The sequence below is a fragment of the Hibiscus syriacus genome, unplaced genomic scaffold, assembly GCF_006381635.1.
Source record: "Hibiscus syriacus cultivar Baekdansim isolate YM2019G1 unplaced genomic scaffold, ASM638163v2 tig00110865_pilon, whole genome shotgun sequence".
NCBI lineage: Eukaryota > Viridiplantae > Streptophyta > Magnoliopsida > Malvales > Malvaceae > Hibiscus > Hibiscus syriacus.
In genome coordinates this window covers 3,125,023-3,150,114 of record NW_024062894.1, presented here as the reverse complement: position 1 = coordinate 3,150,114, position 25,092 = coordinate 3,125,023, and the positions used below count along the sequence as shown (strand labels likewise).

Genomic DNA, 25,092 nt, shown 5'->3' with positions numbered 1-25,092 from the left:
GCGCGTTCAAAATTTTGAGATTAAGTAATATGTGTTCAATTAAATTAAAATAAAAATATTAATTATATAATTACACAAAATTAATGTTTGAATAATTTTTATTAAAAATCAAAATTTAGATAACATTAGACTAAAATTCATATTATATACAAAGATGGATAGATGTATTTGAGATCCGTATTTTTCAATTTATAATTTTGGCATAGGAAATCTTTTCAAGAATTTATGTAATTAAACCGCCGAGTTGTTGGCGTTAAGCTCCTCTTTCACATTTCTGTCTATTCTTCTTGTTCAATTGCCGGCAGTCAAAAAAATCGGCGACTCAGTTAGTCTAAGCAATTAAAGAAAAAACAGAAATGGTGGCCGAGTTGAAGTACGAGATCTTACAGAACGCTTACATAAAGTTGGTTCTACATGCTCTGAAGCACAAAACCACGGCGGTCAACGGCGTTTTACTTGGCCGAGTCAACCCGCAAAATGAAAGCGTCGTTGAGATCATCGAATCAGTCCCTCTATTTCACTCTAATCTTTCCCTGTTGCCTCCTCTTGAGATCGCCTTCATCATGGTATCAATACACTTTTTTAGGGTTAAATATATTTATATATTTTTCTTATTCTTCTAATAAATTCTTTCTTGGAAAACTTAGTTTGAAAAATCAGAGGTTTATGATGGTTTAATTATTAGGCTTGGATCAAGGATTCATTTGTGTTGTTAATTTTTTCTGTTGTTTTGGTCAAGTATTTTTTCCTTAAAAAAAAGGAAGAAAAGATCCTTTTGGGCTAATCTATTTGCAATTTGAAGTGTTTTGATTGTTTGGTTTTGATCAGATAGAGGAACATTATGGGTCCAAGGTCTCGGGAATTGTGGGTTATTTCCATGCAAACGAGAGGTTTGCTGATGCAGAACTAGGAATTGTGGCAAAGAATATAGGTGATCATATTTGCCGGTACTTTCCCCGAGCTGTTGTTTTCTTGGTATGTATTTTGTTTGTTCTACTAATAGCTAATCGAATAAATATATGTGTGTTTGCGCGTGCTCTGTAACACCCTCATACCGATATAGGTGACCCGATCCGGTCTGAGATGTCATATTAGGGTCACCAAAGCGACCCACAGTAAAAGTCTAGGAAAAAATAAAATTTCTGTTAAAATGCGTAAAATCATAAAACAATTTATAATTAAAATACAAGTTCAGAAAACCAATCATATATCCCAAGCAGAATTAAAATCATACAAGTTTCATACTCAGTATAAAAATCAAATATGGTCTACATGCCCTCTAATTACACTTGTACCGTACTCTTCAACCCAAGCCAAAAGAACTCCCACTATAGATGTCGATAGCTGCACTAGATCAAACCTTATAACATGAAATGGAGAGTAAAAGAGTGAGCTTTGGGAAGCTCAGTAATACAGAACTACCAAGTGATGCTGAATGACATGCAGATAAGTGGAAAAACATAAAATTTTCCTTATTAATTCAGAAGTCTATAGGTTTTCGGGATGAGCTGAGGTTCTATTGATATTTCTTCAAATAAAAGATATGAAGATTTCAGTTAAGAGGACACGTTCAGAGGACCAAGTTCAAGAGATTAGAATAGGATGTCTAGTGTGTTCCAACAAAACAGAGTAATGTATATAGATTCTTTAAAACGGTTAGTAGTTTAAAACATATTTTAAAAACCACAGTAATACACTCCAACCGGACACCTATATGCAATTTTCCCAGAACTATATCCATAAGGACTTACCCTAAGCACACAACAAAGAAGCCACCCTAATGGAGTACCTTGGGGCCTATGGGGCTACCCAAGGGTCTCCTTAGGTCCGTAAGGAATTATCATCTTGATCAGAGCTGAACCTCCATACTCCAGAATCCTACCCATACAGTATCTAGTAGAATGTTGTCAGAATGAAATGTAGTTATTTAAATCACATGAATGCACTCGATCCATTCACCATAATACAGTCCCCATACTAAGGGAGTGCCTTGGGGCCTTAGAGCCTACCCAAGGAATACCTTAGGTTCGTAAGGAATTACCTACTTGATTAGAGCTGAACCTCCATACTCCAGTCTACCTAGATAGTGTCCCAATAAAACAGTTCAAGTAGTAACCAAAAGATTCCATGACCATAAATCAGGAACGATCATATTTTCCACTGAAAACAGGTAACCAGAGAGCACATTTTATGTAGCCATAGTTCATAAAGAGTAATTCAATACATCAATAAGTCAGAATATCGAACAGTTAAAAGATTCGATAAAACAATATCTTCGGTAAATCACATTTCAGGACAGGTAAGATAATCATATAGCATATAGGGAACACACTAGAGGATCCAATTATTTTTCTAGAGGTACTTGGTATTTATCAGGTAGAGAACCATGAAACTTTTGTAAATTGATAGGATTTTAGAATCAAGATCCCTATAAAAAGGGGTTTGATAGCTAACAGATTCATCATCATTCGAGAAGTAATTTATCAAGATCATATAGTATTCGGATATTTTTTAAGGCACTAAGTAGTCAGGAGTATTCAGAATCTTTTGCATCAGAGTACTTAAGATTTCAAATATGACATGAGTGATTCAATTATTCAGGAAATCGAGGGCAATTTGGACATTTGGTTCTTGGAGAATTTTTAGTAATTTATTCTAATAAGGGTGAAACGATGATTCATGGCATTTAAGATTCATGTCGATTTATCAGGATATCGAATCAACTCGAACTGAACAAATCCTATCATTGTGATATCTGCCAACCAGTCAAATCGATGCACTTCAAGGATATTCACACTTTAATATTGACATCACTAGTCAAACTGATCATCTTCAGAATCATCGTTGAATGGATCTTAGGGAGACGAACATGTATTCCCTCCCCAATACTGATTGTACTAGTTGAACGAACCTCCTTTATAATCAACATCGACCAGATCTTCACATGACAAACAAATATTTCAGTGATGTTTAATTTATTTATGATGCAGTAATATCCATAACGGCCGACATACTTGGGTCGCGATTCACCTCAAATGGCGATATAACACTTAGATTTATCAGCGATTCTAAGAATCTACCAAAGATATCCACTTATTTTAAGTCGTTAGAAAAACGGGTCGCTTTAACAGTCGAGGTTAATTCAATCATCTTAGACTTCAAGGTATATTGGTTCTTTTAGAGTTCAGGATATTTTGGTCATTTGAACATTAGAGGTTATTTTAGTTATTTCGAAGCTCGATGACATTTCAGTAATTCTGATCAATCCAAACATATGTATCTTTTCTGGTAATTTGGTCGGATATATCTGTTTAAAGTTTTTTTCACTTTTTAGGGGTAATCTTGGTCTTTTTGCAATGTAAGGGCATTTTTGTAATTTTACTTTATAGGGTTATTTTTGTCATTTTGGTCTTGAAAAAATACTTAATAATTTAATGATAATTTGTCTTATTCGAGATTTATATCGAATTAACAAGGTTTTGGGTCAAATAAGGTTGGACAGATATCAACACCGCAGTACTCACTAATCATTTGTACTGATATCATTCCAAATATTCACATCTCAATACTGATTACACTAATTGAACTAGTCACCATCATGCGACCATTAGAACGAATCTTGAGGAGACAAACATGTATACCAATGATATTATTTATTTCTATATTACAATTGTATCTAGAGAGAACGACGAGCTTGGGTCATGTTCCAAGACCTTTAGAGGCAGTTCAATGTCTAGGTTTAAAGTATTTTAAGAGTTTATCCAAGGTCATTTATTTATTCCAAGCCGTTTCTGCTATCAAGGGTAAATCATGTCATATTTGTATTCAAATGGCATTTTCGACATTTTATCGGGATCAATATAGGTATAAAATAATTAATATTTATTCCAAGCCCAAATCATATTTATTTATGCATTAACCAATACCTAACTTGTACCATACAACATGCAATGGGTAGTAAAGTATTACCTCAATTTACGAGCCATATCCATCGAGCATTTAAACTTCATTCGCTCGTCCTCAAACTTTAATTAATTGTCCCATAATGTCTCGGATACATAACAAATAAATTTACATCAGAAATAGAATTTAATCAAAAAACCAAATTGAACTCGAAGATAAAACACTGAAAAATAACTTACCGAGTTTGAATTTGGCAAAACAGACTTCAGATTCAAACTCAAGATGCTGAAAAAAATAAATATGACTTATTGAAAATTTTGACTTTATGGTCAAAGTCAACGGTCAAAGTCAACGGGCTGACTCGAACGAGTTGACTCAACTTGACCGGTTTGGGTTGACTCGGTCGGGTCAAACAAACCCGATTCAGACTGGGTTGGGCCGGTTTGGTCCACCTGGACCATTTCTAGAAGAAACCAGAGCTGGGGGACAAGCCCCACGCGCAAGCGATGGCGCGTGACGGCGAGTGATGGCGGCGACGGGATAAAGGTGGCATCCAAGCATTCTGGGAGCACGAAAACAACATCATCAATTCAACAATAAAGCAATATTCATCCAAAGCAATTTAAATCAACCTAAAAACTTTCGAATGCTTACCCCAAAACGACGATCAGACACAGAGCAACTTCGGACGACAAACTCAGTCGAGTTTTGGGCTCACGGAGGAGGTGAGTCCGATGATACAAGCCGTGAGGCGAGGGAACGACCGTGGTGGCTACATTTTGCAATTAACCGAGCAGCTGGGTGGGTGTTTTCAGCCGAGCTTCTTTGACGTCTATATGGAAAAGGGCGGCTCCTTTCGATGAATTGACTGAGGGGTCTTGGACGCGACGGCCTGGCGCTCTGATTGGAGGTGGCGGTGACTTACACCGTCGGCCCGAGCAAGGTTGATCGAGGGAGGGAATCTGACGGAGTTCGATGGGTTTCGTTCTTGATTTAGGCTCAAATGATGGCCGATTCAGGGCATTGTCGGAAGGGGACAGTGTAATATACCAAAAGTCGGGTTAGTGACTAAAACGAAAGTTTTTGAAATTTGGTGATCAATTTAGGAAAATTTGAAAAGTTAAAGGATCTATTTTGGAAATTTTGTTTAGGACTTGATATCAAAGTTGGATTATTGAAAGGGTATTATGGTCTTTTCAAAGGAAAGATTTTTATCTTCCCTTATTAAGTGATATAAAAGATGTGGAGATGAGAAGAAATTAAAGAAAAGTCTGAAGATTTGGTTATCTTCTTCCTCTCATGCCTTCAGTAATAAGGTGAGTTGGTATCAACTTGATTGTTTCTTTCATTTTAAAGTTGGTTTTGATTCTTGAAGCTTTAGGAAAGCTTAAGAAAGCTTAAAGAGAATTAGAAATTAAAATATTTACAAGTTATGAGAGATTAAGTAAAAAGAGTTTTTGAGTGAATTATTGGAAAAGGAGTAAATGGATTTCGAAGTTGAATTTCACTTGTCATACACTAAAATAAGAAATTCAAAGTATTAGAACTGAATTTTGAACATGTTTATTAATTGAAATGATTAGTGAATTCAAGTGAGGGGAATATTAGATATTGGGATGAATTAAAGTGATCTAAATTGATTTTAATCGGTGTAGTTAAGCCTTAAGGGTTAAAAAGAGGTTATAATAGAAGATTTAAGTAAGTTTGGTAAATTTTCGGGTAAGATAAATAAATTCTAGGTAAGGGGTATCGGTACTGTTCATTCAATACTGATACTTCATAGAGAAAATGAGTGATATTTGGGGTATGGGTATCGATACTTGTTGAATAAGTATCGATACCATTAGGCCAAAGTTGATAAATTGTTCAAGGAGTATCGATACATAAAGGGGTAGTATCGATACCAAAGGTACCGATACCCAAAGGCAAGTATCGATACAATTTTGAAATAAGGATTCCGGAACCGAGAAAGGGTATCGATACCAAAGCATGGTATCGATACCACAACAAAGGAAGTTTCGGTACCATACCTTGGGTATCGATACTACTCAAAGAGGAAATTTAAAATAAGTACTTCGTTTAGTTTAGATTATTAATGATCAATTCATAAGGTTTAGAATTCTAATGTTCGTATCAAATGTTCATTGGTGTAGATATCAATCAAAAGCAAGTACCGGATGAGTCAACGAGATAAGATCGATCAAGAGTTATCAGTTCTCGAATTGACTAGTGAGGCCAGATGAGTGCATACTAATTAGTATATGATGTTTAATGGAAATAAGACTTGTGACAAGTTTATTTCCTATAGTAGAATGCATGAATTCATAAATATAAACATGTGTTTGATATGAATATATGTGTTATAGGTTATTGTATATGTTACATGATCTGTGTGAATACATGTTAGGGTGATAAGCCATGTGAACTAGTATAAATGATCTATGTGACTATGTAAGAATATGATATAAGTTATATGATATGGACATAAGGAATGATATGAACATGTGATATAAGCTACGAGATAAAGAATTATATGATATATGTGAACATAAAAGAACCAAGTGTAAGCTATATGATATGGTATAAGTTATTACACGAGAAAGGTTATGAGCTCTATAAGATATGACTTATGTGATCATATGAAAATGTGACCATGAGCTATGTGAAAGAAGCTATGAGATTATGTTCCTATGTGATATGAACATGTGACAACATAATGATAATGCCCATGTTATGTGAAATAAGAGCAAGAGGTATAGTTGGCATGCCAAGAGTCGAGGGTTCTACGTGGTTTTTCGGGATATATATGTAATCCTTTAAAACATATATACGGTTCTTCGGGACACATATTTGATCCTTTGGAATATATATGTGATCCTTAAGGAGTGGTCCTTCGGGACATATATGTGGTATTTCGGGACATATATGTGGTTCTTCGGGACAAATTCTATATGCCCCTAGTGGGAATTTATACTAGCTGTGGTGACAGCATATGTGCACAACCTCAATGAACTCACATATCTTTAGTTCTCACAAGTGTACACGGGTTATTAAAAGATATAACATAAATAAAGTGTATGCATTGTTATGTGTTTTGTTGTGTGAAATGTATGATATGATATGTACAAGTATTAAGTACAAGTTTAGATAATAAAAGGGATTAATGAGAATATATGATAATGTTAAGAATGGAGATGATAATATATGTGCATGTATGTATTTTTTTACATAAAATAGTATATGATTTGGTATGTTATGATAGAATTAAATATTCATGCATTGTTAGGAGTTAAAGTTACATTATACATTTTATATGCCTCACTAAGTCAACGACTTAGCGTGTGAATGTTTCACACGTAAGTTCTGAGAAGAGTAAGGAACAATGGGGGTTAAAATAGGTCAACTTCTCCTTTTCGAAGGTCAGATCAGAAAAGTAATGATTTGTATGTATTTCATTTTAATGAGTACAGTTGGCATGTAATTAAAGATTTAGTTGAACATGCTCTGATCGGTTTTGTAAATCGATTTTATTGTATTTAATATAAGTTATTCAGATTTCAATATAAATTCGAATTTTCAATTATTTTGTAAAAGTAAACGATTTGAAAAGTCAATGTGACATCTCAGACTTGTATACGGGTCGGATACAGGTTGGAGGTGTTACATTTAATGGTATCAAAGCTAAGGTTTAACCGATTCTAGGCTTAAATCGAAGTCAAAGGAGTTATAAAATGTGTACATGCCAACACTTTTTTTATCTGATAATGTAAGAAGTGTGTTGTCTTGTTATAAGAATATGATTGTTATGTTATAATAGAAATATGATTATGAGAGTTTCAAAGTGATGTGAGAGGCAATATACCTGAAGGTAGCACCAATTCACCTGCCCTGGCAAGGCAGAATTAAGAGCGAACACCTCAGGAAGTTCCTTTACAGATCAAAAGTTGTTTTCAGGAGGTTGAAAATGCGTCTGAATAGCGTTAGAGGGTCTTTATTGCTCTGAAGTGGAGTAATTTCTTTGCTACGCGGGCAAATTAGCGTATAGTGGATAAATGTTATCAAGAGAATGTTAAAAGATCGAGTGATGGGGTTATTGTTTTTATAAGTCAAAGGAAGTTAGAATGTTTGAGTTCGAACCAAAGGAATTGCATTGTGTATGAGTAAGTGTGTAGGTGTGGTAAGTTGAGCAAGTTACCGCTGAGTTAATTTTCAACAAAAAGAATATAAATGATTGATTTGATGAGGACTTGAGCTCTAGATTGAATGAGTTATAGCTGATTAACAAGGTTATGTGATGATAAGTATATAGAGTTAAAAGATTTAAAGAAAATATCAGATGGAGCTAATCAAGTATGGCATGCATTTATGCATAGTTGTGTATATGGATCATGTAGATGTGACGTAGTTAAGAAGATAAGGATTTTATAAGAATAAGGTTTTGTGCAAGTCGTGTGGATTAGCAAAGTTATGAAGATTTGATAAAGATTGCTAAATAGAGATAAGTGATATGAGAAAGAGTATGAGAGCACTAAAGAAAAGATATGACCTATGTTACAAGGAGATCTTGAGTTCTGGAAGAATAAATAGGTAAGGAAATTAAAAGATGGAGTTTAAAGGATCATGTATGACAATGATTATATTAAGGTGTAGATTATAAGTTGGATACATAAGAAAGAAAGTACATAAGGTTATATAAAGAGATTATTTGATTCGTTAAAATGTATGTCTTAATTATAAATGATGAAGATTTAAGGTTGTGTTGATTGATCAAGTAGACGTAGTCAGAGAGATATAAAGATTAGTAAAGTGTATTAAGGAAGTTTAAGATATAGTCGAGTTATTATATTCTCTTTGATCAAGTATTAATGACGGACGTGTTATTTTTGAAATGATAATGAAATAAAGGTTTGGTTATTATTGCAAGGCAATTAGAGATTGATGAAGGAAATTAATGGATTTATGATTTTAAGTGATAAGAATTGAGGTTACTGTCTACATGATAAGTGACATGATATGTATGTATAAAGGAAAAAGGTAGTGAAGAATTGAAGGAGTGAAAGGCAAGTTTAGTAATGGTAAACACGAAAGATTAAATTGAGGAGGTAACATGAGAACATTAGAATATATGTGTAGACAGTATTTTCATCTATATGTGCAGTGAAAATTCAAGGGCAAATTTTCTTAAGAGGGGGAGATTTGTAACATCCCAAAAATCGGGTTAGTGACTAAAAATAAAGTTTTTGAAATTTGGTGATCAATTTAGGAAAATTGAAAAGTTTAAGATCTATTTTGGAAATTTTGTTTCGAACTTGATATCAAATTTGGATTATTGGAAGGGTATTATGGTATTTTCAAAGGAAATATTCTTATCTTCCCTTATTAAGTGGTATAAAACACATGGAGATGAGAAGAAATAAAAGAAAAGTCTGGAGACTTGGTTATCTTCTTCCTCCCGTGCTTTCAGTAATAAGGTGAGTTGATATCAATTTAATTGTTTATTTCCTTTTAAAGTAGGTTTTGATTCTTGGAGTATTAGGAAAGCTTAAGGAAGTTTAAAGAGAATTAGAAATAAAAAGATTTGCAAGTTATAAGAGATTAAGTAAAAGGAGTTTTTGAGTGAATTATTGGAAAAGGAGTAAATGAATTTTGAAGTTGAATTTGACTTTTCATGAACTGAAATAAGAAATTCAAAGTATTAGAACTGAATTTGGAAAATGTTGATTAATTGGCATGATTAGTGAATTCAAGTGAGGATGTGGAATATTGGATATTGGGATGAATTAAAGTGATCTAAGTTGATTTGAATAGGTGTAGTTAAGCCTTAAGGGTTAAAAGGAGATTATAATAGAAGATTTAAGTAAGTTTGGTAAACTTTCGGGTAAGATAAATAAATTCTTGGTAAGGGGTATCGGTACTGTTCATTCAGTATCGATACTTCAAAGAGAAAATGAGTGATATTTGGGGTATGGGTAACGATACCATTAAGCCAAAGTTGATAAATTGTTCAAGGAGTTTCGATACATAAAGGGGTAGGATCAATACCAAGGGTACTGATACCCTAAGGCAAGTATAGATACCATTTTGAAATAAGGATTTCAGAACCAGGAAAGGGTATCGATACCAAAGCATGGTATCGATACCAGAACAAGGGAAGTATCGGTACCATACCTTGGGTACCGATACTACTCAAAGATGAAATTTAAAATAAGTACTTCGTTTAGTTTAGATTATTAATGATCGATTCATAAGGTTTAGAATTCTAATATTCTTATCAAATGTTCATTGGTGTAGATATCAATCAAAATCAAGTACCAGATGAGTCAAAGAGATAAGTTCGATAAAAAAAAGAGTTATTAGTGCTTGAATTGACTAGTGAGGCCAGGTGAGTGCATACTAGTTAGTATATGATATTTAATGGAAATAAGACTTGTGACAAGTCTATTTCCTATAGTAGAATGCATGAATTCATAAATAAAAGCATGTGTTTGATATGAATATATGTGTGATAGGTTATTGTATATGTTACATGATCTATGTGAATACATGTTAGCGTGATAAGCCATGTGAACTAGTATAAATGGTCTATGTGACTATATAAGAATATGATATAAGTTATATGATATGAACATAAGGAATTATATGAATATGCGATATAAGCTACGAGCTAAAGAATTATATGATATATGTGAACATAAGAGAACCAAGTGTAAGCTATATGATACGGTATAAGTGATTACACGAGAAAGGTTATGAGCTCTATGAGATATGACTTATGTGATCATATGAAAATGTGACCATGAGATAAGTGAAAGAAGCTATGAGATTATGTGCCTATATGATATGAATATGTGAATATGTGGCAAACATAATGATAATGCCCATGTTATGTGAAATGAGAGCTAGAGGTATAGTTGGCATGCCAAGAGTCGAGGGTTCTACGTGGTCCTTCGGGATATATATGTAATACTTTGGAAAATATATGCGGTTCTTCGGGACACATATTTGGTCCTTTGGAATATATATGTGATCCTTAAGGAGTAGTCCTTCAGGACATATATGTGGTCTTTCGGGACATATACGTGGTCCTTCGGGATAAATTTTTATATGCCCCTAGTGGGAATTTGTACGAGCTGTGGTGACAATATATGTGCACAACCTCAATGTACTCATATCTTTAGTTCTCACAAGTGTACATGTGCTATTAAAAGATATAACATAAATAAAGTGTATGTATTATTATGTGTTTTGTTGTGTGAAATGTATGATATGATGTGTATAAGTATTAAGTACAAGTTTAGATAACAAAAGGGATTAATGAGAATAATATATGATAATATTAAGAATGGAGATGATGATATATGTGCATGTATATATTTGTTACATGAAATAGTATATGATTTGGTATATTATGATAGAATTAAATATCCATGCATTGTTAGGAGTTAAAGTTACATTATACATTTTATATGCCTCACTAAGTCAACGACTTAGCATGTGAATGTTTCACACATAAGTTCTGAGAAGAGTAAGGAGCAATGGGGGTTAAAATAGGTCAGCTTCTCCTTTTCGAAGGTCAGATCAGAAAAGTAATGATTTGTATGTATTTCATTTTAATGAGTATAGTTGGCATGTAATTAAAGATTTAGTTGAACATGCTCTGATCGGTTTTGTAAATCGATTTTATTATATTTAATATAAGTTATTCATATTTCAATATAAATTCGAATTTTCATTTATTTTATAAAAGTAAACGGTTTGAAAAGTCAATGTGACATCTCGGACTCGTATCTGGGTCGGATACGAGTTGGGGTGTTTCAGACGGGTCGCTAGAGGACGCTGGATCTACTGGTAACGGCGGTGTACTCAACTGTCGTTCGGAGGTAGCTGGTCGGAGGGACAACATGAATAGCTTGGGGTAGGTTGAATTTGGGGGTTTTGTTCCTCGATCAGGGGTTCTGGAATAAAACAGGTTTTCACCCAACCCAAATATAATAAAACATATATTTATTATTATTAAACTTAAATAGTGACCTAGGGTAGATGGTAGGGGATGTCCTACCATACCCTATGTCTCGGGTTCAAACTTTCCCAGTCCCCCTATTTTTCATCTTTTTCTAATGACTAGTAAGTTGGGTAAATTCAGGTATAATTCCCTGAACTTTCCAAACTTTCAAAATTAGCCTGAAAGTTTCATAAACACATAATTTAATCCCTAAAATCAATTAATTTATTTAATAAATTTTAATTTGAAAATTGGGTGTGTGACATGCTCGCCTATATATGTGTTGTGATATGCTGCTTTGGTGGTTATGGCTATTTATTATGTCTCAAGTTTATGTTTTGCTTGTGATTTTCTCTTTTGTAGTTGGATAACAAAAAGCTTGAAGCTTTGTCCAAGGAGAAAGACCGAGTCCTGTAATGCAAGTTTGTGTTGTGATGTTTTAAGTTTTCGTTAAATGTTGCTTTCTTGTTTTTTGATTGATTTGAGGAAGGTGATGGGGTAAGACTCCACCTTTGTTACTTGGATTCGAGTATGAGGTGTCATATATGTGTATATTTCCAATATAGTACAGTTAGTTAAGCCTTTTTTAAGTTTTTCCATAAATTTGGAAGGTCACATTTTCATATCCATGACACGATTACTGAGGTACTTAAAGTAAACTTTAAAGTAGAAGCAATATAGGAAGTCCTGAGAGATCATATTTATATGCGGCAATGAGTTAGAAAATTAGCACTATTAAAGTAGGGAGAAACAATTTGGGGTGAAATCGCTATATACAGGTCAAGAAGATTATTGGCATTAGTTCTATATGGAACGTACTGTTTAGGAGTTAAAATCAGGGGCTTGTTGGTGTTCCTTAAGGTTATATTTCTTTGTATATGCATATAATTTTTTTGGCTTGCTTCTCATGATTGGAGCTATCAAAATCATCTTTTGAGAACATGGTTAACCTTGGGGTTTCATAGATTTTGTGTATTGGTCTCTGTCGTAGTCGTGGAGACTGAAAACAAGTTTGTTTTTCAGAATTTTCTCATAAATTACAGTATACAAAGTTAGTCTTTTTGACTAAACTTTTACCCTATTAGGGTGCCTAACAATTATACAAACATTTGAAATTTAAATTAGAGATAAGGTCAATCTAATCTAATCTAAACTAACAAATAACAAAATAATAAACTAACTATACCCACAAGTCACACTTCCCCTCAAGTTTGTGAATATACATTATATAATCCCAGTTTGCACATAAAATTATAAAAACTTGCTCTTGGTAGTATTTTGATAAGCACATCAGCTAACTGTTGATTAGTACGTTCATGATGAACAAGATTTATAGCAATCATGATGGCATATTGATTATTCACTAAAAGTGGAGGAGTTGTCATCTTGATTCAGTTCCTTATTCTAATTCCAAGTAGCCTCATCAACCACATCCCTTCACAAATTCCAATAGACAAAGCTTTATATTCCACCTCAGCACTTCTTCTTGAAACAATAGATTGTTTCTTGCTTCGTATGTCACTAAGTTCCCCAATATAAAAGTACAATAACCAATAGTTGATCTTAGTCAACTCTCCATCCTAGCTCGCATCTGTATACACCTTTATTGTTCTATCTTCAGATTTTTGAAAGATTAAACCATGACTAGGAGTATACTTCAAGTACCATAATATTCTATGGGCACCAACAAGATGATCTTCTCTAGGATCAAACATATGTTGACTAATAATATTAACATGAAATGTTATATTAGGCCATGTTAAGAACATTCTATGGGCACCAACAAGATGATCTTCTCTAGGATCAGACATATGTTGACTAATAATATTAACAAGAAATGTTATATTAGGCCATGTTAAGAACAAGTAAATCAGTTTTCCAACCAACATTTTGTATTTCTCCTTATCCACGAGATCTGTCATGTGTTCCTTTTTCATCTTCAAACTTGTATCCATCGGAGTTGCCACAGGCTTGCAACCTAACACCCCAATTTTGGTCATGAGATCAAGAACATACTTCCTTTGATTAATGACAATTCTTGAATTTGATCAAGCAACTTCCATTCCCAATAAATGTCATACTTTACCTAACTCATTTATCTTGAACTCAGTGTTCAAAAATCTTTTCAACCTGTCAATCTCACACACATCATCACAAGTAATAACAATATCATGTACGTACACAATTAGGATGACACGTTTATTATTAGATGCTATCTTCACAAAGAGTGTATGATCAACATGACATTGCTTGTAACAATCACTAAGAATTACCTTTGTAAATCGTTCAAACCAAACATATGGGGGTTGTTTAAGACCATAGAGAGCCTTTTACAATTTGCAAACCTTTTAAGTCTTTGAGTCTATTTTCAAACCAGGAGGAAGCCTCGTATATACATCTTCTTCTAGCCTCCCATTTAGAAAGATTTTTATATCCAATTGATGTAGCCCCCAATCCTTATAAATAGCCAGACCAAACAAAAATCTCACAATATTGAGTTCAACTACATGTGCAAACGTTTCTTTGTAGTCAATTCCATGGGTCTGAGTCAAGCCCTTGGCCACAAGCCCGACTTTGTGCCTCTCAAAGCTGCCATCTAAGTTGTACTTCACAACAAATTCCCATTTACAACCAACAAGTTTCTTCCCCTTTGGTAGATCTACCATGATCCACGTGCTATTTTTCTTAAGAGCTCCAAGTTCATCTTCAGCTGCCGTTTTCCATTTCGAATCCTGTAAAGCCTCCTCTATAGTTGCTGGTATTTGCACCATGTCTAAGTTGGTTGTAAAAGTTTTAAAAGAAGGCGCTAATTTACCATAAGTAAACAAATCTTTATATCGGATGTTTAATACATTTCCTAACACCCTTCCTTTTAGCAATAGGCAAATCATCAAAATTATGTTCATTGAGAGGAACTACTATGATCTTTGTATCTCTTGGCAACCCCGTTTGGCTGAGGAGTATTAATACAAGAAATAATTTGTACTATGTCTTTCTCTCAGAAAAAATCGCCCAATGTGTTGCAAAATACTCTCCCCATTATCGGATTGTAGGATTTGAATTTGAGTTTGAAATTGGGTATCAACTATAGCATAAAAACTTTAGAAGGATGGATAGTTTCAGATTTTTTTTCTTTCATCAAGTCCAAGTGGTACTACTATGATCATCAATAAAGGTGATAAACCAACGTTAGCCATTAATATTTTTGACCTTAGAGGGCTCCAAATGTCATTGTGGATTAATGAAAAAGGTTTAGAATGTTTATATAATGATGGTGGATAAGAGCTTTTTGTGTGTTTAGACAATTTACATATGGAGCAGTAAAAGGAATTAGGCTTTTTATTTATGAATAAACGTGGAAACAACCTAGCGATAATGCAATAGTATCACGTCATCATTTTTTCTAAGGGAAAAGCATAATTGGAAGAAAAAGAACCACTTGAATTAGGTGAAGGCTGTTGAGGGAGAACATAGAGCCCATTTGATAGTCTAGTATTGCCAATCGTCTTCCCCGAGTCCGTTGCTTGCAAAGTACAAGTATGATCAGTAAATGTAGCAATACAATTCAAATCTTTAGATAATTTACTGATTAATAGGAGTTTGCACGATAAGTTAGGAACATAAAGAACATTCTGTAGAATTATGTCCTCATTTATAAAAATAAATCCATTTCCTGCAATTTTAGACAAAGAACTACCTGTTGTTCAAATGGAGGAACAATTGTAAGGAACTCAAAACTCACAAATAAGATCTCGATTGCCGGTCATGTGATCAGAAGTCCCAGAGTCAACTATCCAATTCGGTTCATTTTTTGTAGCGTGAAGAGCAGCAGAAAAAGTGGTGCCATTTGGAGAATTACGAGCAACAAGTTTTATATTCGAAGGACCAAGAGATTGCCCAAACAGTCGATGCAGATCATCAATTTGTTGTTCGGTAAAGCTACTGGTCATGTCACTGTTGGCTAGATTAGTGTGCGTCTCCTTGGACCATCTACTAGAAGAAGGTGACCATCTACTAGAAGAAGGTTTCCAATCCACTGGTTTGCCCTGAAGCTTCCAGCATTGATCACGGATAAGTCATGTTTGCTTGCAGTAATCACACATGGATTTCCTTTACGGTTTCGATTTGTAGAGGATGAATGAGTGAGAAAATTTGATCCATCAACAACAACAATATCAAGCATCAATGTCCATTTGCTTTTGTCCCTTCAAACCTCAGAGAACACTTCACGAATGAAAGAAAGAGGTTTGTGGCAAGAATCTTGCCACAAACAATATCCACGTCGTTATTTAATCTATTTAGAAACTGAAAGATCCTTAGCTGAACAGTGATCATTTTGTAAAGGGCTACATCATTCGGAGTTTTCCAATCATGAGCATCATAGAGATCAAGTTGTTGCCGGAGATGAGTACAACAACAACAACAACAAAACTCAATTCTCATATGCAATGGGATAAGGGGAAGGTAGGGTAGTAGGCTGTCCCCAACGCCAGGTTGAGAGTAGCTTCCGTGGAAGACCTCCGGCAGTCAGAAAATTAAAAATATAGATAAAATGCAAAGCATGTATAAATAAATACATAAATACATAGTTGATCAGTATTCATATGCAGTCATAAATATCATTAATATCATATGCGCGTTTGAAATGGGAAGTAATCCCTGCGAAAAAATCTCTGCATATAGACAGAAACGTAAGACCCGACTAAATTTAAAAGTGAAGAGAATATTACACAGAATTCCACGATAGCAAGCCCAGTTCTAAGCCTTCATAAATACTAATAACAGAAACGTATAAAAAGTAGAATTCATGGAAATTACTACAAAGGCATTAAAAGAATAGAGAGATGATACACCCTAGAGATGTGACCCACAGTACTCGACTACCCTAGTCTTTAGTCTCCATACTTTCCTATCATAGGTCATGTCCTCGGTAAGGGCTAAATCCATCAAATCAGATCTCAAGCAGTCTTCCCACTTCCGCCTTGGTCGTCCTCTCCTTCTGGCACCGTCGACTGTAATCGACTCTACCCTCCTGACTGCATCCGATGGTAGTCGCCTAAGGACATGCCCAAACCACCGTAGTCTCCCCTCCCTCAATTTTTCAGAAACAGGCACCACCCCCAAGGACATCCTAATAGTAGAGTTTGTTGTCATATCCCACAGAGTCCTACCGCATGTCCATCGAAGCATTCTCATTTCTGCAGCCTCTATCCTTCTTGGTTGCCCAACATTCTGATGCATACAACAACGCTGGTCTTATTGCCATTCTATAAAATTTTCCCTTAAGTTTTAGAGGCACCTTCTTGTCACACAAAACTCCAGTAGCAGCCCTCCACTTTAGTCATCCCGCCTTTATACGGTGTGTTACATCATCATCTACACCCCCATCTTTATGTATCATAGACCCTAGGTACTTGAAACAATCCTTTGAGGGGAGAACGTATCCTTCTATGCATACTTCTACATCTTCATCGTTTTGGTCCCCACTGAAGTTTGAATATAAATACTCTGTCTTTTCAATATTGATCCTTAGACCTTTTTCTTTCAAAGCAGTCTTCCAGGTAGTCAGTCTATTATTCAACTCAGATTTTGTTTCAGACCATTGAAGAAAATTTTGGTCAAGTAATTTGTTGCATGTGACAGTCGAATTCAAGGATTCAGAAACATCATCAAAACCAAAAGTAGGTTTTGTGATTAAGTGGACATCATTTAAAGATTAATTGGTCATCGCTAGGTTTTTAGAAATCGGAACCTAAGCTGAAACCATGTGGAAATTAAAAACAAGTTTGTTTTTCAGTATTTTCTCATAGATTACAGTATACAAAGTTAGTCTTTTATAGACTAGAATTTTACCCTAATAGGGTTCCTAACAACTATACAAACATTTGAAATTTAAATTAGAGACATAATCTAAACTAACAAATAACAAATAAACTAAGTATATCCACAACTCACAGTAGACACATAGGCGTGTTCATATTTTGGTTAAAATTGAATTAATCGGCCATATCAATTTTTTTGGTTAATCGGTCGGTTAATTATGGGTTTAATCGGTTAATGGTTTTTTAGACTTTGATTATTGGTTAATTCTATTTGAAATCAGTTAATTAACTGAATTAATTAAAATTATCAATTATTTAATATATTATTTATATATTATTTAGCTTATCAGGTGTTTAATTTTGATTTTAACCGAATGAACCAAAGATATTAAATATTTAATATATAATAAATAATAATATAAATTTCGTTTAACCAATTGGTTAAAATTATTCGAAACAAATTCGATTCGGTTAACATTTAAAGGAAAAAATCGGTTAATGAATTTTGGATAGTTTAGTTTAGTCGGTTAACTAAATTAACCGATTGAACACCGTGCTAGAAGTATAGGCTGCAAATACAATTGCTATTATCGGTTCCATGTATAAAATTTGTTGAACTATATTTTATATAACAATTTAAGGAAAAATGTTTTTGGACTTGAATTAAATTTATTCAAAGTTTTCAAAGTTTTTCAAAAAAAAAATTCAAAGTCCATTTAACTTGGAATTGATCACAAAATGTTTTTCTGGACAAGAAATATCGATATTGTTCTTACAGTGTAGATACCTCATGAACAGTACTGATAATGTTCATATGGTATCGATACCAAAGGTAAGGGAAGTATTGATACTCACTACGTAGTATCGATACTACCAGCATTACTCAAATTCCAGAATGCAAAAATGGTATCGATACCTAAAGGGGTACCCATACTACTTTACATAGTAGTATCGATACCATTGGCTTAGTATTAATACAGTCAGGCCCAACGGCTAGTTTTATTTAAAAATAACAAAGGTAGTACTAATACTTCCTATTGGAGTATCGATACCCTCTGTACTAGGCAGTTTTATTTTGCAGAGAAAAACATCCTCAATGGCTCCAAATCACTCCTAACGGCTAGAAACGACCACAAACTCATTCCAACATATAAATACAAGTTCAAGACACTTGACGAAGGGTTAGAACACCAATCTAAGCAATCGAACACAAGAGAAGAGTATTTCACTCTTTATTCCTATTATCTTGTAAATATTTTGTTCTTGTGAGCTAAATTTTGTAAACACCTTCCTTTTTAGAGTTTTTATTTGTTTACATTTCTTTTCCTTGTAAACGGGTATTGGTTCTAGCTGAGCCTTTGAAAAGCTAGGGAGTCTTGTAAAAGTTATCTCTTTGTCCTTGAAAAAGAAAGAACAAATTAGTGAATTTGTTAGAAAATAATTAGTGAGGAGCTAAGGTAGTGGAGGTAGACTCAGTTGAGAAGTCGAATCACTATAAACTGATGTGCCAATTTTTCTATCTTTTACTCTCCTTACTCCCTAAACAATTTTTTTTGCCAATTCACCCTCTTGTGTAATTTTCGGTAGATCAAATTGAGCTTCGAAAAATCCTAACAATTGGTATCAGAGTTCGACTGGTTAGAAGGTTTAACAACCTTGAGACGATCCTGGAAGAAGCTCTACTGATTCCCAAAGCAACCGAGAAGATGACTTATACCTCCGGCTCGTTCTACATGGAAGACTCCCAACTGATCAACAAGCCTCCACATTTCATTGGAGAAAACTACTGTCATTGGAAGAAAATAATGATGTAATTCATCCAATCTAATGATCTTGATGCATGGGAGATGATCGAGAATGGATACTCTTCTCCAACAAAGAAGATGAAGAAGTGGAGTGACCAAGAACGGAAGAAAGCTCAACAAAATGCCAAGGACATGCACATGGTTTTTTTGTGCATTTGGTCCTGATATCTATGAAGGAGTTTCTTCTTGTTCGAATTCCAAAGAGCTTTGGAATAAGCTCGAGGAAATCTATGGAGACAAGAAAGAAGAACCAACAAAGGTGGTGTCTCTAATGGCTCATGAAGAGCCCAATGTATCTTTTAACTCAAATGAATTAAATTCACATTCATTTGATGAGTTACAAGATGCTTATAATGAGTTGTATTTGGAATTTGAGACCATGAATTCCAAATATAAGAAATTAGTTTCAAAATATAAAGTTGAAAATGATTTGATTTTGAAAGCCAAAGTTGATTTTCAAAATCAAAATGAAATTTTGAAAAATGATTTAGAAATTTTAAAAGTAAAAATAAATGTAGAAAAATAAAATTTTGATTTCAAAGTTAAGCTTGATAGCTTAACAAAAGAAAAATAAATAATTTCTAAAACAACTCATTATGTTTAAAAATGGCAAAATGCTCACATCGTCATTTTCATTGTCACGTGGAATATGCTTGTCCTATAAAGAAAATAAAATCTTTTAAAATTAGATAAGTATGGGTTCCCAAGGGAACAAGGGGCATTGAAACTAACGTTCAAGGATCCAAAGCAATTTCGATACCAAAATCTACTTAAATGTCTCTTGTAGGTGTGTGGGAGCAATGGGTAACCTCTAAGCTTAATGTCTTTGTTTTTGATTATTTGGTTGCTCATTTTGATTTAAGCATGCATAAGTTTTGATTTTAAATCATTTCTACCTCATGTATGTTAAAAAGGTGTTATGATGAACACTTTAAAGCTTTAATGATTTTTTTTAAAATTTTAGTTCATCATAATGAATTTTGGTCAAAATTGGTTTTAAATGAAAATGATATCTCTCTAACAATTGATATCAAAATTTCAAATGCTTTGATTTTACAAACTTTAATTTTTGACATAAATTTAAATGTTTATGCATGTGGTTTAGAATGCAAATGATATCTCTCTAACAATTGATATCAATTTTTTTTGCATAACATTTGTTTTGTATAACTTTATGCATATGCACATAATTTCAACAATTGGTATTGCATAAAGTATTTTAGACTTGGATAAATTGAATTTCATGTGCTACGAACATGTTTGTTATTCTTTGTTGAAATTCAATTTTTTAAGTGTCAAGCTTTTAAAGTCAAATTTTGTTTGGAATGCATTTATTGAGGGGGAGCTTTTGATTTTTCAAATGCTTTTTATGTCAAAATTACCACTTACTCTCCAATTTTATTTTTGAACTTTAAAGTTGAAATATTTTTTATATAACAAAAAGGGGGAGAAGTATGAGTTTGAAAATTTAATTTCTCAATGAAAAAGGGGAGTTGAACATTTCCCAACAATTAATATCCTTTTCATTAAGGGGAAATTATTGCCAAAAATAATTTTTCAAATGTTTTGTTATATCAAAAAGGGGGAGATTGTTGAACTGTATTTTAATATAACAATTTAAGGCAAAATGTTTTTGGAATTGAATTGAATTTATTCAAAGTTTTCAAAGTTTTTCAAAAAAATAATTCAAAGTCCATTTAACTTGGAATTGAGCACAAAATGCTTTTCTGGACAAGAAGTATCGATATTGTTCTTACAGTATCGATACCTCATGAACAGTATCGATACTATTCATATGGTACCGATACCAAAGGTAAAGGAAGTATCGATACTCACTAGGTAGTATCGATACTACCAGCATTGCTCAAATTCCAGAATACAAAAATGGTACTGATACCCAAAGGGGTACCCATACTACTTTACATAGTAGTATCGATACCATAGGCTTAGTATCAATACCATCAGGCCCAACGGCTAGTAACAACTAGTTTTATTTAAAAATAACAAAGGTAGTACCGATACTCCCTATAGGAGTACTGATACCATCTGTACTGGGCAGTTTTATTTTGCAGAGAAAAACATCCCCAATGGCTCCAAATCACTCCCAACGGCTAGAAAAGGCCACAAACTCATACCAACATATAAATACAAGTACAAGACACTTGAAGAAGGGTTAAAACACCTATCCAAGCAATCAAACACAAGAGAAGAGTTTTTCACTCTTTATTCCTATTCTCTTGTAAATATGTTGTTCTTGTGAGATAAATTTTGTAAACACCTTCCTTTTTAGAGGTTTTATTTGTTTACATTTCTTTTCTTTGTAAAGGGGTTTTAGTTCTAGCTGGGCATTTGAAAAGCTAGGGAGTCTTGTAAAGATTATCTCTTTGTCCTTGAAAAAAGAAAGAACAAATTAGTGAATTTGTTAGAAAATCCTTAGTGAGGAGCTAAGATAGTGAAGGTAGACTCATTTGAGAAGTCGAACCACTATAAATCGTTGTGTCAATTTTTCTATCTTTTACTTTTCTTACTCCCTAAACAATTTTTTTGCCAATTCACCCCCTTGTGCAATTTCCGGTTGATCAAATTGAGCTTCGAAAATCTTAACAAAATTTCTACATCTCTTTGAATTGATCGGAGCAAGAGCCCATTGCCTTTTGCAATATCAGTTCTCAGATTTTTTGAAGTATTGAATAGCAGTGGAACAAATGTGAACGTTGTAGTTATCTGATTTATTTATTTTATATGTGAATCATCCAAATCATCCCTCTCCCTCTCCCCATCCTCAGTTTCTTGCTTTTGATGCTTCAGACTTCATTTAATCCCTATGATATGATGCTACATATCAAGCATAACAATATCAGTACTATTAGTGAAATAGGTACTCGTAGTATTCTTGTTGCCTATTAATGTGGAACTGTTTTATTTGTGTCGAATAAATGTAGTGACCGTCAGATATTGTGCATTAATTTCATCGAATGGCCTCCAGTAGGTATCGTTTAAGTACAATTGGATCTTTTGTAATATACTTTTGATTCAACTCTCTGGTCATTTTGAGTTGTTTTCCTTCATTTTTTTTGGATTGATAATGATTTATGATCCAATAACCTATACTATGCCTTTGGCTAATGGGAATATTTGCCTTGCCACGTATAAGTTTTATATACGGGATGCATCCAAGAACTGGAAACTGGCTGGACCAGATGGAGGCAGCCGTTTGGTAATAAAGGAGCTAGCTGCTAATGTTGTTTTGTCGGATTACATTTCATCCGAAAAATGGCAGGATGTTGTAGATTTTGATGACCACCTTGACGATATTAAGATGTAATCCCTACTGTCTTCTCTTCTTTTCTCTTCTAATATAGCCAAATTTACATGTTATCTTTCTGATTGCAGGGACTGGCTTAATCTGGAACTCTTCAAATAAGATCCTTTGATTGGCATCTTGAAGTAGACAATGAAATCTAGAAATCAGTGGAGATTTTGTCGGGATGTATACCATGTATCGGTTATAAATTTCATGAAGATACGATCGACATTTCTTAAGCAAAACATGAGCGTTTTACAGACATTAGAGGGTTTTTTGGGATGTATAACATGTATGTGGAACGCCGTTGCTTGAAGGATTTTTGAGGAGATGGAAGAACGAAGGGTGTGCGTGTCGTGGTCAGCTATGATACAAGGGCTTGCAATCCATGGACAAGCTCGGCGGGATTTGTCAATGGGATGACGCCTATTGGGGTAACTGTTGAAAACATTTTGATATTTCGATATAACAAATTAAGTTAAATGAATTTTAAGATTTTCCAAAAGATTTTCCAAAAGATTTTCCGAGTATATTCGATATAATTATTAGAATATCAAAATATTACTCCAAATCTTTCAAATGTCATTTTTAATCCTTACTCAAGTGTAAAATTAAGTTTTAATCTTAAAATAATTTCAAAACAATTTTTACAAAGTATTTTGAACCATTTCAAAGACAAAAATTTCAGATTGCTCATAGGGAACCGATTCCCCCCCCAATGGGTACCGATTCCCCTGAATGGTTTGGCTCCGAGAAAAACAGAATGCTCAGAGGGAACCGATTCTCCCCCAAGGGGGTACCGATTCCCCCTTGTTTAACGGTTGAAATATTTGAATTTTACACTTAGGGAACCGATTCCCCATGAGGGGTACCGATTCCCCCCACGCTCCAAGTTGTTTTATTAATTGATTTCACACTAAAACGGCTCCATTGACTCCACTAATCATCCCCAACGTTCAAAATCAATTGAAGGAGTATTTAAACAAGCTTAGAAGCCATTGATCAACAACAAGAAACAACAATTATCAAGAATTGAGAGAGAATCAAGAGAAAGCATCAAACTCATTGTTTGAGCACTTCAAGCATATTTTTCATTCAATATTCATTGTGCTTTCAAGAACACCATTTGTGCTCTATTGTATTTATCCTTGAGTGTTCTTTCTTTGTTCTAGAATTGTGCAAACAATCTACCTTGTGAGGTTTTCCTTGTAAGTTTGCAAATTTGTGTATTTCTCTTTGAAAAAGAGTGTGCTCAAGAATTTGGGGTATAATTCTTGAGGGAGTTGTAAGGTTACTCTTTGTCCTCAAAAGAAAGAACAAATTAGTGAATTTGTTGGAAAATCCTTAGTGTGGATAGCTAAGGTAGTGGACGTAGACTTTGGTTGAGAAAGTCGAACCACTCTAAATCGTTGTGCAAATATTTTCAATTTTCTGCAAAAGCTTCCACCAATATTGTTATTGCCAATTCACCCCCCTCTTGGCCAATTCCATCGATCGATTAACTCAACAAATGGCATCAGAGCTTGAATCATTTGAAGGTTTAACCGCCTCTTGAGTAGACCCGGGAAGAGTTAAATCGATAAAGATGGCGTCCACTTTCGGTTCATTCTCCATAGAAGAATCCAGACCAATTGATGTGCCTCCACACTTCAATGGAACAAATTATCATCGTTGGAAGAAGCTTATGATGATATTTATCCAAGCATTTGATATGGAAGCTTGGATGATGATCGAGAAAGGATATTCTTCTCCTACAAAGAAGGCAAAGAAGTGGAGTGATCAAGAACGGAATAAAGCTCAACAAAATACAAAGGCTATACACATGTTGTGCTGTGCAATTGATCCTAATGTATATAAAGGAGTTTCTTCTTGTTCAAATACCAAGGAGATGTGAGATAAGCTTGAGGAGATCTATAGAGACAAGGAAGAAGAAGAACCAATAAAGGTGATGTCTCTATTAGCTCTCACAGAGCCAAAGGTATCTTATAACTCAAATAGATTAAATTCAAAATCTTTTAATGAGTTACAAAATGCTTATGATGAATTATTTTTGGAGTTTGAGACCATGAACTCCAAATACAATAAATTGATTTCTAAATTTATTGCTAAAAATGATCTTCTTTTGAAAGCTAAAACAGACTTGGAAAATCAAAATGAAATGTTGAGAAAGGAGTTAGAGCTTTCAAAAATAAAATCTGAAAACTTTGAAAAAGAAATTTTCAAATTAAGCAAACTTCTTTTAGAAACGAAAATGGA

General features: G+C 34.0%; 1 pseudogene; it reads left to right on the top strand.

Moving 5' to 3' along the window:
- Positions 1-235: 235 nt before the first annotated feature.
- LOC120143984 lies at positions 236-22,982 on the top strand (annotated as a pseudogene).
- The last annotated feature ends 2,110 nt before the right edge of the window (positions 22,983-25,092 follow it).